This window comes from Hypomesus transpacificus, unplaced genomic scaffold, assembly GCF_021917145.1.
Source record: "Hypomesus transpacificus isolate Combined female unplaced genomic scaffold, fHypTra1 scaffold_152, whole genome shotgun sequence".
In the NCBI taxonomy this organism is placed as follows: domain Eukaryota; kingdom Metazoa; phylum Chordata; class Actinopteri; order Osmeriformes; family Osmeridae; genus Hypomesus; species Hypomesus transpacificus.
Window position 1 is genome coordinate 415,841 of NW_025813719.1, and position 12,011 is coordinate 427,851.

The 12,011-nt window shown below is 43.8% G+C and overlaps 23 non-coding genes across 23 annotated transcripts in view; all 23 read right to left on the minus strand.

Moving 5' to 3' along the window:
- Nucleotides 1-49, minus strand: part of trnap-ugg — a 72-nt gene extending 23 nt beyond the window's left edge. Inside the window, exon 1 of the tRNA in view lies at nt 1-49. This exon is cut by the window's left edge and continues 23 nt beyond it. This is a non-coding gene — a tRNA (tRNA-Pro).
- A 587-nt stretch (nt 50-636) lies between these two features.
- Nucleotides 637-708, minus strand: trnap-ugg. The gene has a single exon. It is a non-coding gene; the product is annotated as a tRNA-Pro (tRNA).
- Nucleotides 709-1,295: 587 nt separating this feature from the next.
- trnap-ugg lies at nt 1,296-1,367 on the minus strand. The gene has a single exon. It is a non-coding gene; the product is annotated as a tRNA-Pro (tRNA).
- A 265-nt stretch (nt 1,368-1,632) lies between these two features.
- Nucleotides 1,633-1,704, minus strand: trnap-agg. Its single transcript has one exon. It is a non-coding gene; the product is annotated as a tRNA-Pro (tRNA).
- Nucleotides 1,705-1,967: 263 nt separating this feature from the next.
- On the minus strand, nt 1,968-2,039 carry trnap-agg. The gene has a single exon. It is a non-coding gene; the product is annotated as a tRNA-Pro (tRNA).
- Nucleotides 2,040-3,652: 1,613 nt separating this feature from the next.
- trnap-agg lies at nt 3,653-3,724 on the minus strand. Its single transcript has one exon. It is a non-coding gene; the product is annotated as a tRNA-Pro (tRNA).
- A 250-nt stretch (nt 3,725-3,974) lies between these two features.
- Nucleotides 3,975-4,046, minus strand: trnap-ugg. Its single transcript has one exon. It is a non-coding gene; the product is annotated as a tRNA-Pro (tRNA).
- Nucleotides 4,047-4,312: 266 nt separating this feature from the next.
- Nucleotides 4,313-4,384, minus strand: trnap-agg. The gene has a single exon. It is a non-coding gene; the product is annotated as a tRNA-Pro (tRNA).
- Nucleotides 4,385-4,987: 603 nt separating this feature from the next.
- On the minus strand, nt 4,988-5,059 carry trnap-agg. The gene has a single exon. It is a non-coding gene; the product is annotated as a tRNA-Pro (tRNA).
- Nucleotides 5,060-5,661: 602 nt separating this feature from the next.
- Nucleotides 5,662-5,733, minus strand: trnap-agg. The gene has a single exon. It is a non-coding gene; the product is annotated as a tRNA-Pro (tRNA).
- Nucleotides 5,734-5,983: 250 nt separating this feature from the next.
- Nucleotides 5,984-6,055, minus strand: trnap-ugg. The gene has a single exon. It is a non-coding gene; the product is annotated as a tRNA-Pro (tRNA).
- Nucleotides 6,056-6,321: 266 nt separating this feature from the next.
- Nucleotides 6,322-6,393, minus strand: trnap-agg. Its single transcript has one exon. It is a non-coding gene; the product is annotated as a tRNA-Pro (tRNA).
- A 602-nt stretch (nt 6,394-6,995) lies between these two features.
- On the minus strand, nt 6,996-7,067 carry trnap-ugg. The gene has a single exon. It is a non-coding gene; the product is annotated as a tRNA-Pro (tRNA).
- A 602-nt stretch (nt 7,068-7,669) lies between these two features.
- Nucleotides 7,670-7,741, minus strand: trnap-agg. Its single transcript has one exon. It is a non-coding gene; the product is annotated as a tRNA-Pro (tRNA).
- Nucleotides 7,742-8,006: 265 nt separating this feature from the next.
- On the minus strand, nt 8,007-8,078 carry trnap-agg. Its single transcript has one exon. It is a non-coding gene; the product is annotated as a tRNA-Pro (tRNA).
- A 265-nt stretch (nt 8,079-8,343) lies between these two features.
- Nucleotides 8,344-8,415, minus strand: trnap-agg. The gene has a single exon. It is a non-coding gene; the product is annotated as a tRNA-Pro (tRNA).
- A 266-nt stretch (nt 8,416-8,681) lies between these two features.
- On the minus strand, nt 8,682-8,753 carry trnap-agg. The gene has a single exon. It is a non-coding gene; the product is annotated as a tRNA-Pro (tRNA).
- A 602-nt stretch (nt 8,754-9,355) lies between these two features.
- On the minus strand, nt 9,356-9,427 carry trnap-agg. The gene has a single exon. It is a non-coding gene; the product is annotated as a tRNA-Pro (tRNA).
- Nucleotides 9,428-9,677: 250 nt separating this feature from the next.
- On the minus strand, nt 9,678-9,749 carry trnap-ugg. Its single transcript has one exon. It is a non-coding gene; the product is annotated as a tRNA-Pro (tRNA).
- Nucleotides 9,750-10,015: 266 nt separating this feature from the next.
- trnap-agg lies at nt 10,016-10,087 on the minus strand. Its single transcript has one exon. It is a non-coding gene; the product is annotated as a tRNA-Pro (tRNA).
- Nucleotides 10,088-10,352: 265 nt separating this feature from the next.
- trnap-agg lies at nt 10,353-10,424 on the minus strand. The gene has a single exon. It is a non-coding gene; the product is annotated as a tRNA-Pro (tRNA).
- A 265-nt stretch (nt 10,425-10,689) lies between these two features.
- trnap-ugg lies at nt 10,690-10,761 on the minus strand. Its single transcript has one exon. It is a non-coding gene; the product is annotated as a tRNA-Pro (tRNA).
- A 924-nt stretch (nt 10,762-11,685) lies between these two features.
- Nucleotides 11,686-11,757, minus strand: trnap-ugg. Its single transcript has one exon. It is a non-coding gene; the product is annotated as a tRNA-Pro (tRNA).
- Between the last annotated feature and the right edge of the window lie 254 nt (nt 11,758-12,011).

Below are 12,011 nucleotides of genomic sequence, written 5' to 3' on the forward strand. Positions count from 1 at the left end.
GGGACCTCTCGCCCCCAAAGCGAGAATCATACCCCTAGACCAACGAGCCACATTTTAGTGGCTGTTTTGCTTTATGAATTTTTTTTTACAAAACCTGGTTAATCAGAAGCTCCGCACTGAAAAGCGTGAATCAAACCACGAGCCACGTTTCTGTTAGTGTTTTGGTTGACTTTTTTGTTTTCACATAACATGTTTAGACGAAAAGAGCAACTCTCCCAGTAAATCACCCCAAACCACGTTGGGTAAAGGACTGATCTTGGATTTAAACAGGATGTCTCGTTACCAGGTACCTTCCTTTGTCAATGTACTCTAAAGGGCTCGTCCGGGACTTGAACCCGGGACCTCTCTCACCCTAAGCGAGAATCATACTCCTAGATCAACGAGCCACATTTTGGTGGCTGTTTTGGTTCATCAATTTATTTTTACAAAACCTGGTTAATCAGAAGCTCCGCACTGAAAAGCGTGAATCATACCACGAGCCACGTTTCTGTCAGTGTTTTGGTTTACTGATTTGTTTTCACATAACATGCTTAGACAAAAAGAGCAATTCTCCCAGTAAATAACCCCAAACCACGTTGGGTAAAGGACTGATCTTGGATTTACACCAGGTACCTTCCTTTGTCAACGTACTCTAAAGGGCTCGTCCGGGATTTGAACCCGGGATCTCTCGCACCCAAAGCGAGAATCATACCCCTAGACCAACGAGCCATATTTTGTTGGCTGTTTTGGTTCATCAATTTATTAAAAAAAAACATGGTTAATCAGAATCTCTGCACTGAAAAGCGTGAATCATACCACGAGCCACGTTTTTGTCAGTGTTTTGGTTTACTGATTTGTTTTCACATAACATGCTTAGACAAAAAGAGCAACTCTCCCAGTAAATCACCCCAAACCACGTTTGGTAAAGGACTGATCTTGGATTTAAACAGGAACCCTCGTCACCAGGTACCTTCCTTTGTCAACGTACCCTAAAGGGTTCGTCCGGGATTTGAACCCGGGACCTCTCGCACCCAAAGCGAGAATCATACTCCTTGACCAACGAAGCACATTTTGGTGGCTGTTTTGCTTGACCAATTTGTTTTCACAAAACCTGGTTAATCAGAAGCTCCGCACTGAAAAGCGTGAATCATACCACGAGCCACGTTTTTGTCAGTGTTTTGGTTTACTGATTTGTTTTCACATAACATGTTTGGACAAAAAGAGCAACTCTCCCAGTAAATCACCCCAAACCACGTCGGGTAAAGGACTGATCTTGGATTTACACCAGGTACCTTCCTTTGTCAATGTACTCTGAAGGGCTCGTCCGGGATTCGAACCCGGGATCTCTCGCACCCAAAGCGAGAATCATACCCCTAGACCAACGAGCCATATTTTGTTGGCTGTTTTGGTTCATCAATTTATTTTCAAAAAACATGGTTAATCAGAAGCTCCGCACTGAATAGCGTGAATCATACCACGAGCCACGTTTTTGTCAATGTTTTGGTTTACTGATTTGTTTTCACATAACATGCTTAGACAAAAAGAGCAACTATCCCAGTAAATCACCCCAAACCACGTTGGGTAAAGGACTGATCTTGGATTTAAACAGGAACCCTCGTCACCAGGTACCTTTCTTTGTCAACGTACCCTAAAGGGTTCGTCCGGGATTTGAACCCAGGACCTCTCGCATCCTAAGCGAGAATCATACCCCTAGACCAACGAGCCACATTTTGGTGGCTGTTTTGCTTGACCAATTTGTTTTCACAAAACCTGGTTAATCAGAAGCTCCGCACTGAAAAGCGTGAATCAAACCACGAGCCACGTTTCTGTTAGTGTTTTGGTGACTTTTTTTTTTCACATAACATGTTTAGACGAAAAGAGCAACTCTCCCAGTAAATCACCCCAAACCACGTTGGGTAAAGGACTGATCTTGGATTTAAACAGGATCTCTCGTTACCAGGTACCTTCCTTTGTCAATGTACTCTAAAGGGCTCGTCCGGGACTTGAACCCGGGACCTCTCGCACCCTAAGCGAGAATCATACCCCTAGACCAACGAGCCACATTTTGGTGGCTGTTTTGCTTGATAAATTTGTTTTCACAAAACCTGGTTAATCAGAAGCTCCGCACTGAAAAGCGTGAATCATACCACGGGCCACGTTTTTGTCAGTGTTTTAGTTTACTGATTTGTTTTCACATAACATGCTTAGACAAAAAGAGCAACTCTCCCAGTAAATCACCCCAAACCACGTTGGTTAAAGGACTGATCTTGGATTTAAACAGGATCTCTCGTCACCAGGTACCTTCCTTTGTCAACGTACTCTAAAGGGCTCGTCCGGGATTCGAACCCAGGACCTCTCTCACCCTAAGCGAGAATCATACTCCTAGACCAACGAGCCACATTTTGGTGGCTGTTTTGGTTCATCAATTTATTTTCAAAAAACATTGTTAATCAGAAGTTCTGCACGGAAAAGCGTGAATCACACCACGAGCCACGTTTTTGTCAGTGTTTTGGTTTACTGATTTGTTTTCACATAACATGCTTGGACAAAAAGAGCAACTCTCCCAGTAAATCACCCCAAACCACGTTGGTTAAAGGACTGATCTTGGATTTAAACAGGATCTCTCGTCACCAGGTACCTTCCTTTGTCAACGTACTCTAAAGGGCTCGTCCGGGATTCGAACCCAGGACCTCTCTCACCCTAAGCGAGAACCATACTCCTAGACCAACGAGCCACATTTTGGTGGCTGTTTTGGTTCATCAATTTATTTTCAAAAAACATTGTTAATCAGAAGCTCCGCACTGAAAAGCGTGAATCACACCACGAGCCACGTTTTTGTCAGTGTTTTGGTTTACTGATTTGTTTTCACATAACATGCTTAGACAAAAAGAGCAACTCTCCCAGTAAATCACCCCAAACCACGTTGGGTAAAGGACTGATCTTGGATTTAAACAGGATCTCTCGTCACCAGGTACCTTCCTTTGTCAACGTACCCTAAAGGGCTCGTCCGGGATTTGAACCCGGGACCTCTCTCACCCTAAGCGACAATCATACTCCTGGACCAACGAGCCACATTTTGGTGGCTGTTTTGCTTGACCAATTTGTTTTCACAAAACCTGGTTAATCAGAAGCTCCGCACTGAAAAGCGTGAATCATACCACGAGCCACGTTTCTGTCAGTGTTTTGGTTGACTGATTTGTTTTCACATAACATGCTTAGACAAAAAGAGCAACTCTCCCAGTAAATCACCCCAAACCACGTTGGGTAAAGGACTGATCTTGGATTTAAACAGGATCTCTCATCACCAGGTACCTTCCTTTGTCAACGTACTCTAAAGGGCTCGTCCGGGATTTGAACCCAGGACCTCTTTCACCCTAAGCGAGAATCATACTCCTAGACCAACGAGCCACATTTTGGTGGCTGTTTTGGTTCATCAATTTATTTTCAAAAAACATTGTTAATCAGAAGCTCCGCACTGAAAAGCGTGAATCACACCACGAGCCACGTTTTTGTCAGTGTTTTGGTTTACTGATTTGTTTTCACATAACATGCTTAGACAAAAAGAGCAACTCTCCCAGTAAATCACCCCAAACCACGTTGGGTAAAGGACTGATCTTGGATTTAAACAGGATCTCTCGTTACCAGGTACCTTCCTTTGTCAATGTACTCTAAAGGGCTCGTCCGGGATTTGAACCCGGGACCTCTCGCACCCTAAGCGAGAATCATACTCCTAGACCAACGAGCCACATTTTGGTGGCTGTTTTGCTTGATAAATTTGTTTTCACAAAACATGGTTAATCAGAAGCTCCGCACTGAAAAGCGTGAATCACACCACGAGCCACGTTTTTGTCAGTGTTTTGGTTTACTGATTTGTTTTCACACAACATGCTTAGACAAAAAGAGCAACTCTCCCAGTAAATCACCCCAAACCACGTCGGGGAAAGGACTGATCTTGGATTTACACCAGGTGCCTTCCTTTGTCAATGTACTCTGAAGGGCTCGTCCGGGATTTGAACCCGGGATCTCTCGCACCCAAAGCGAGAATCATACCCCTAGACCAACGAGCCATATTTTGTTGGCTGTTTTGGTTCATCAATTTATTTAAAAAAAAACCTGGTTAATCAGAAGCTCCGCACTGAAAAGCGTGAATCATACCACGAGCCACGTTTCTGTCAGTGTTTTGGTTTACTGATTTGTTTTCACATAACATGCTTAGACAAAAAGAGCAATTCTCCCAGTAAATCACCCCAAACCACGTTGGGTAAAGGACTGAACTTGGATTTAAACAGGATCTCTCGTTACCAGGTACCTTCCTTTGTCAATGTACTCTAAAGGGCTCGTCCGGGATTTGAACCCGGGACCTCTCGCACCCTAAGCGAGAATCATACTCCTAGACCAACGAGCCACATTTTGGTGGCTGTTTTGCTTGATAAATTTGTTTTCACAAAACATGGTTAATCAGAAGCTCCGCACTGAAAAGCGTGAATCACACCACGAGCCACGTTTTTGTCAGTGTTTTGGTTTACTGATTTGTTTTCACATAACATGCTTAGACAAAAAGAGTAACTCTCCCAGTAAATCACCCCAAACCACAACGGGTAAAGGACTGATCTTGGATTTAAACAGGATCTCTCGTCACCAGGTACATTCCTTTGTCAATGTACTCCAAAGGGCTTGTCCGGGATTTGAACCCAGGACCTTTCGCACCCTAAGCGAGAATCATACCCCTAGACCAACGAGCCACATTTTAGTGGCCGTTTTGCTTTATGAATTTTTTTTTTACAAAACCTGGTTAATCAGAAGCTCCGCACTGAAAAGCGTGAATCAAACCACGAGCCACGTTTCTGTTAGTGTTTTGGTTGACTTTTTTGTTTTCACATTACATGTTTAGACGAAAAGAGCAACTCTCCCAGTAAATCACCCCAAACCACGTTGGGTAAAGGACTGATCTTGGATTTAAACAGGATCTCTCGTCACCAGGTACCTTCCTTTGTCAATGTACTCTAAAGGGCTCGTCCGGGATTTGAACCCGGGACCTCTCGCACCCTAAGCGAGAATCATACCCCTAGACCAACGAGCCACATTTTGGTGGCTGTTTTGCTTGATAAATTTGTTTTCACAAAACCTGCTTAATCAGAAGCTCCGCACTGAAAAGCGTGAATCAAACCACGAGCCACGTTTCTATTAGTGTTTTGGTTGACTGATTTGTTTTCACATAACATGTTTTGACGAAAAGAGCAACTCTCCCAGTAAATCACCCCAAACCACGTTGGGTAAAGGACTGATCTTGGATTTAAACAGGATCTCTCGTTACCAGGTACCTTCCTTTGTCAATGTACTCTAAAGGGTTCGTCCGGGATTTGAACCCGGCACCTCTCTCACCCTAAGCGAGAACCATACTCCTAGACCAACGAGCCACATTTTGGTGGCTGTTTTGCTTCATCAATTTATTTTTACAAAACCTGGTTAATCAGAAGCTCCGCACTGAAAAGCGTGAATCACACCACGAGCCACGTTTCTGTCAGTGTTTTGGTTTACTGATTTGTTTTCACATAACATGCTTAGACAAAAAGAGCAATTCTCCCAGTAAATCACCCCAAACCACGTTGGGTAAAGGACTGATCTTGGATTTAAACAGGATCTCTCGTTACCAGGTACCTTCCTTTGTCAATGTACTCTAAAGGGCTCGTCCGGGATTTGAACCCGGGACCTCTCGCACCCTAAGCGAGAATCATACTCCTAGACCAACGAGCCACATTTTGGTGGCTGTTTTGCTTGATAAATTTGTTTTCACAAAACATGGTTAATCAGAAGCTCCGCACTGAAAAGCGTGAATCACACCACGAGCCACGTTTTTGTCAGTGTTTTGGTTTACTGATTTGTTTTCACATAACATGCTTAGACAAAAAGAGCAACTCTCCCAGTAAATCACCCCAAACCACGTCGGGGAAAGGACTGATCTTGGATTTACACCAGGTGCCTTCCTTTGTCAATGTACTCTGAAGGGCTCGTCCGGGATTTGAACCCGGGATCTCTCGCACCCAAAGCGAGAATCATACCCCTAGACCAACGAGCCATATTTTGTTGGCTGTTTTGGTTCATCAATTTATTTAAAAAAAAACATGGTTAATCAGAAGCTCCGCACTGAAAAGCGTGAATCATACCACGAGCCACGTTTTTGTCAGTGTTTTAGTTTACTGATTTGTTTTCACATAACATGCTTAGACAAAAAGAGCAACTCTCCCAGTAAATCACCCCAAACCACGTCGGGTAAAGGACTGATCTTGGATTTAAACAGGATCTCTCGTTACCAGGTACCTTCCTTTGTCAATATACTCTAAAGGGCTCGTCCGGGATTTGAACCCGGGACCTCTCGCACCCTAAGCGAGAATCATACTCCTAGACCAACGAGCCACATTTTGGTGGCTGTTTTGCTTGATAAATTTGTTTTCACAAAACATGGTTAATCAGAAGCTCCGCACTGAAAAGCGTGAATCACACCACGAGCCACGTTTTTGTCAGTGTTTTGGTTTACTGATTTGTTTTCACATAACATGTTTAGACAAAAAGAGCAACTCTCCCAGTAAATCACCCCAAACCACAACGGGTAAAGGACTGATCTTGGATTTAAACAGGATCTCTCGTCACCAGGTACATTCCTTTGTCAATGTACTCCAAAGGGCTCGTCCGGGATTTGAAACTGGGACCTCTCGCACCCAAAGCGAGAATCATACTCCTAGACCAACGAGCCACATTTTGGTGGCTGTTTTGCTTGATAAATTTGTTTTCACAAAACCTGGTTAATCAGATGCTCCGCACTGAAAAGCGTGATGCATACCACGAGCCACGTTTCTGTCAGTATTTTGGTTGACTGATTTGTTTTCACATAACATGTTTTGACGAAAAGAGCAACTCTCCCAGTAAATCACCCCAAACCACGTTGGGTAAAGGACTGATCTTGGATTTAAACAGGAACCCTCGTCACAAGGTACCTTCCTTTGTCAACGAACCCTAAAGGGTTCGTCCGGGATTTGAACCCGGGACCTCTCGCCCCCAAAGCGAGAATCATACCCCTAGACCAACGAGCCACATTTTAGTGGCCGTTTTGCTTTATGAATTTTTTTTTACAAAACCTGGTTAATCAGAAGCTCCGCACTGAAAAGCGTGAATCAAACCACGAGCCACGTTTCTGTTAGTGTTTTGGTTGACTTTTTTGTTTTCACATTACATGTTTAGACGAAAAGAGCAACTCTCCCAGTAAATCACCCCAAACCACGTTGGGTAAAGGACTGATCTTGGATTTAAACAGGATCTCTCGTTACCAGGTACCTTCCTTTGTCAATGTACTCTAAAGGGCTCGTCCGGGATTTGAACCCAGGACCTCTCGCACCCTAAGCAAGAATCATACTCCTAGACCAACGAGCCACATTTTGGTGGCTGTTTTGCTTGATAAATTTGTTTTCACAAAACCTGGTTAATCAGAAGCTCCGCACTGAAAAGCGTGAATCAAACCACGAGCCACGTTTCTGTTAGTGTTTTGGTTGACTGATTTGTTTTCACATAACATGTTTTGACGAAAAGAGCATCTCTCCCAGTAAATCACCCCAAACCACGTTGGGTAAAGGACTGATCTTGGATTTAAACAGGATCTCTCGTTACCAGGTACCTTCCTTTGTCAATGTACTCTAAAGGGCTCGTCCGGGATTTGAACCCGGGACCTCTCGCACCCTAAGCGAGACTCATACTCCTAGACCAACGAGCCACATTTTGGTGGCTGTTTTGGTTCATCAATTTATTTTCACAAAACCTGGTTAATCAGAAGCTCCGCACTGAAAAGCGTGAATCATACCACGAGCCACGTTTCTGTCAGTGTTTTGGTTTACTGATTTGTTTTCACATAACATGCTTAGACAAAAAGAGCAATTCTCCCAGTAAATCACCCCAAACCACGTTGGGTAAAGGACTGATCTTGGATTTAAACAGGATCTCTCGTTACCAGGTACCTTCCTTTGTCAATGTACTCTAAAGGGCTCGTCCGGGATTTGAACCCGGGACCTCTCGCACCCTAAGCGAGAATCATACTCCTAGACCAACGAGCCACATTTTGGTGGCTGTTTTGCTTGATAAATTTGTTTTCACAAAACATGGTTAATCAGAAGCTCCGCACTGAAAAGCGTGAATCACACCACGAGCCACGTTTTTGTCAGTGTTTTGGTTTACTGATTTGTTTTCACATAACATGCTTAGACAAAAAGAGCAACTCTCCCAGTAAATCACCCCAAACCACAACGGGTAAAGGACTGATCTTGGATTTAAACAGGATCTCTCGTCACCAGGTACATTCCTTTGTCAATGTACTCCAAAGGGCTCGTCCGGGATTTGAACCCAGGACCTTTCGCACCCTAAGCGAGAATCATACCCCTAGACCAACGAGCCACATTTTAGTGGCCGTTTTGCTTTATGAATTTTTTTTTTACAAAACCTGGTTAATCAGAAGCTCCGCACTGAAAAGCGTGAATCAAACCACGAGCCACGTTTCTGTTAGTGTTTTGGTTGACTTTTTTGTTTTCACATTACATGTTTAGACGAAAAGAGCAACTCTCCCAGTAAATCACCCCAAACCACGTTGGGTAAAGGACTGATCTTGGATTTAAACAGGATCTCTCGTCACCAGGTACCTTCCTTTGTCAATGTACTCTAAAGGGCTCGTCCGGGATTTGAACCCGGGACCTCTCGCACCCTAAGCGAGAATCATACCCCTAGACCAACGAGCCACATTTTGGTGGCTGTTTTGCTTGATAAATTTGTTTTCACAAAACCTGCTTAATCAGAAGCTCCGCACTGAAAAGCGTGAATCAAACCACGAGCCACGTTTCTATTAGTGTTTTGGTTGACTGATTTGTTTTCACATAACATGTTTTGACGAAAAGAGCAACTCTCCCAGTAAATCACCCCAAACCACGTTGGGTAAAGGACTGATCTTGGATTTAAACAGGATCTCTCGTTACCAGGTACCTTCCTTTGTCAATGTACTCTAAAGGGTTCGTCCGGGATTTGAACCCGGGACCTCTCTCACCCTAAGCGAGAACCATACTCCTAGACCAACGAGCCACATTTTGGTGGCTGTTTTGCTTCATCAATTTATTTTTACAAAACCTGGTTAATCAGAAGCTCCGCACTGAAAAGCGTGAATCACACCACGAGCCACGTTTCTGTCAGTGTTTTGGTTTACTGATTTGTTTTCACATAACATGCTTAGACAAAAAGAGCAATTCTCCCAGTAAATCACCCCAAACCACGTTGGGTAAAGGACTGATCTTGGATTTAAACAGGATCTCTCGTTACCAGGTACCTTCCTTTGTCAATGTACTCTAAAGGGCTCGTCCGGGATTTGAACCCGGGACCTCTCGCACCCTAAGCGAGAATCATACTCCTAGACCAACGAGCCACATTTTGGTGGCTGTTTTGCTTGATAAATTTGTTTTCACAAAACATGGTTAATCAGAAGCTCCGCACTGAAAAGCGTGAATCACACCACGAGCCACGTTTTTGTCAGTGTTTTGGTTTACTGATTTGTTTTCACATAACATGCTTAGACAAAAAGAGCAACTCTCCCAGTAAATCACCCCAAACCACGTCGGGGAAAGGACTGATCTTGGATTTACACCAGGTGCCTTCCTTTGTCAATGTACTCTGAAGGGCTCGTCCGGGATTTGAACCCGGGATCTCTCGCACCCAAAGCGAGAATCATACCCCTAGACCAACGAGCCATATTTTGTTGGCTGTTTTGGTTCATCAATTTATTTAAAAAAAAACATGGTTAATCAGAAGCTCCGCACTGAAAAGCGTGAATCATACCACGAGCCACGTTTTTGTCAGTGTTTTAGTTTACTGATTTGTTTTCACATAACATGCTTAGACAAAAAGAGCAACTCTCCCAGTAAATCACCCCAAACCACGTCGGGTAAAGGACTGATCTTGGATTTAAACAGGATCTCTCGTTACCAGGTACCTTCCTTTGTCAATATACTCTAAAGGGCTCGTCCGGGATTTGAACCCGGGACCTCTCGCACCCTAAGCGAGAATCATACTCCTAGACCAACGAGCCACATTTTGGTGGCTGTTTTGCTTCATCAATTTATTTTTACAAAACCTGCTTAATCAGAAGCTCCGCACTGAAAAGCGTGAATCAAACCACGAGCCACGTTTCTATTAGTGTTTTGGTTGACTGATTTGTTTTCACATAACATGTTTTGACGAAAAGAGCAACTCTCCCAGTAAATCACCCCAAACCACGTTGGGTAAAGGACTGATCTTGGATTTAAACAGGATCTCTCGTTACCAGGTACCTTCCTTTGTCAATTTACTCTAAAGGGCTCGTCCAGGATTTGAACCCGGGACCTCTCGCACCCTAAGCGAGAATCATACTCCTAGACCAACGAGCCACATTTTTGTGGCTGTTTTGCTTGATAAATTTGCTTTCACAAAACCTGGTTAATCAGATGCTCCGCACTGAAAAGCGTGATGCATACCACGGGCCACGTTTCTGTCAGTATTTTGGTTGACTGATTTGTTTTCACATAACATGTTTTGACGAAAAGAGCAACTCTCCCAGTAAATCACCCCAAACCACGTTGGGTAAAGGACTGATCTTGGATTTAAACAGGAACCCTCGTCACAAGGTACCTTCCTTTGTCAACGAACCCTAAAGGGTTCGTCCGGGATTTGAACCCGGGACCTCTCGCCCCCAAAGCGAGAATCATACCCCTAGACCAACGAGCCACATTTTAGTGGCTGTTTTGCTTTATGAATTTTTTTTTACAAAACCTGGTTAATCAGAAGCTCCGCACTGAAAAGCGTGAATCATACCACGAGCCACGTTTCTGTTAGTGTTTTGGTTGACTTTTTTGTTTTCACATTACATGTTTAGACGAAAAGAGCAACTCTCCCAGTAAATCACCCCAAACCACGTTGGGTAAAGGACTGATCTTGGATTTAAACAGGATCTCTCGTTACCAGGTACCTTCCTTTGTCAATGTACTCTAAAGGGCTCGTCCTGGACTTGAACCCGGGACTTCTCGCACCCTAAGCGAGAATCATACCCCTAGACCAACGAGCCACATTTTGGTGGCTGTTTTGCTTGATAAATTTGTTTTCACAAAATCTGGTTAATCAGAAGCTCCGCACTGAAAAGCGTGAATCATACCACGAGCCACGTTTCTGTCAATGTTTTGGTTGACTGATTTGTTTTCACATAACATGTTTTGACGAAAACAGCAACTCTCCCAGTAAATCACCCCAAACCACGTTGGGTAAAGGACTGATCTTGGATTTACACCAGGTACCTTCCTTTGTCAATGTACTCTAAAGGGCTCGTCCGGGATTTGAACCTGGGACCTCTCGCACCCAAAGCGAGAATCATACTCCTAGACCAACGAGCCACATTTTGGTGGCTGTTTTGCTTGATAAATTTGTTTTCACAAAACCTGGTTAATCAGATGCTCCGCACTGAAAAGCGTGATGCATACCACGAGCCACGTTTCTGTCAGTATTTTGGTTGACTGATTTGTTTTCACATAACATGTTTTGACGAAAAGAGCAACTCTCCCAGTAAATCACCCCAAACCACGTTGGGTAAAGGACTGATCTTGGATTTAAACAGGAACCCTCGTCACAAGGTACCTTCCTTTGTCAACAAACCCTAAAGGGTTCGTCCGGGATTTGAACCCGGGACCTCTCGCCCCCAAAGCGAGAATCATACCCCTAGACCAACGAGCCACATTTTAGTGGCCGTTTTGCTTTATGAATTTTTTTTTACAAAACCTGGTTAATCAGAAGCTCCGCACTGAAAAGCGTGATTCAAACCACGAGCCACGTTTCTGTTAGTGTTTTGGTTGACTTTTTTGTTTTCACATTACATGTTTAGACGAAAAGAGCAACTCTCCCAGTAAATCACCCCAAACCACGTTGGGTAAAGGACTGATCTTGGATTTAAACAGGATCTCTCGTTACCAGGTACCTTCCTTTGTCAA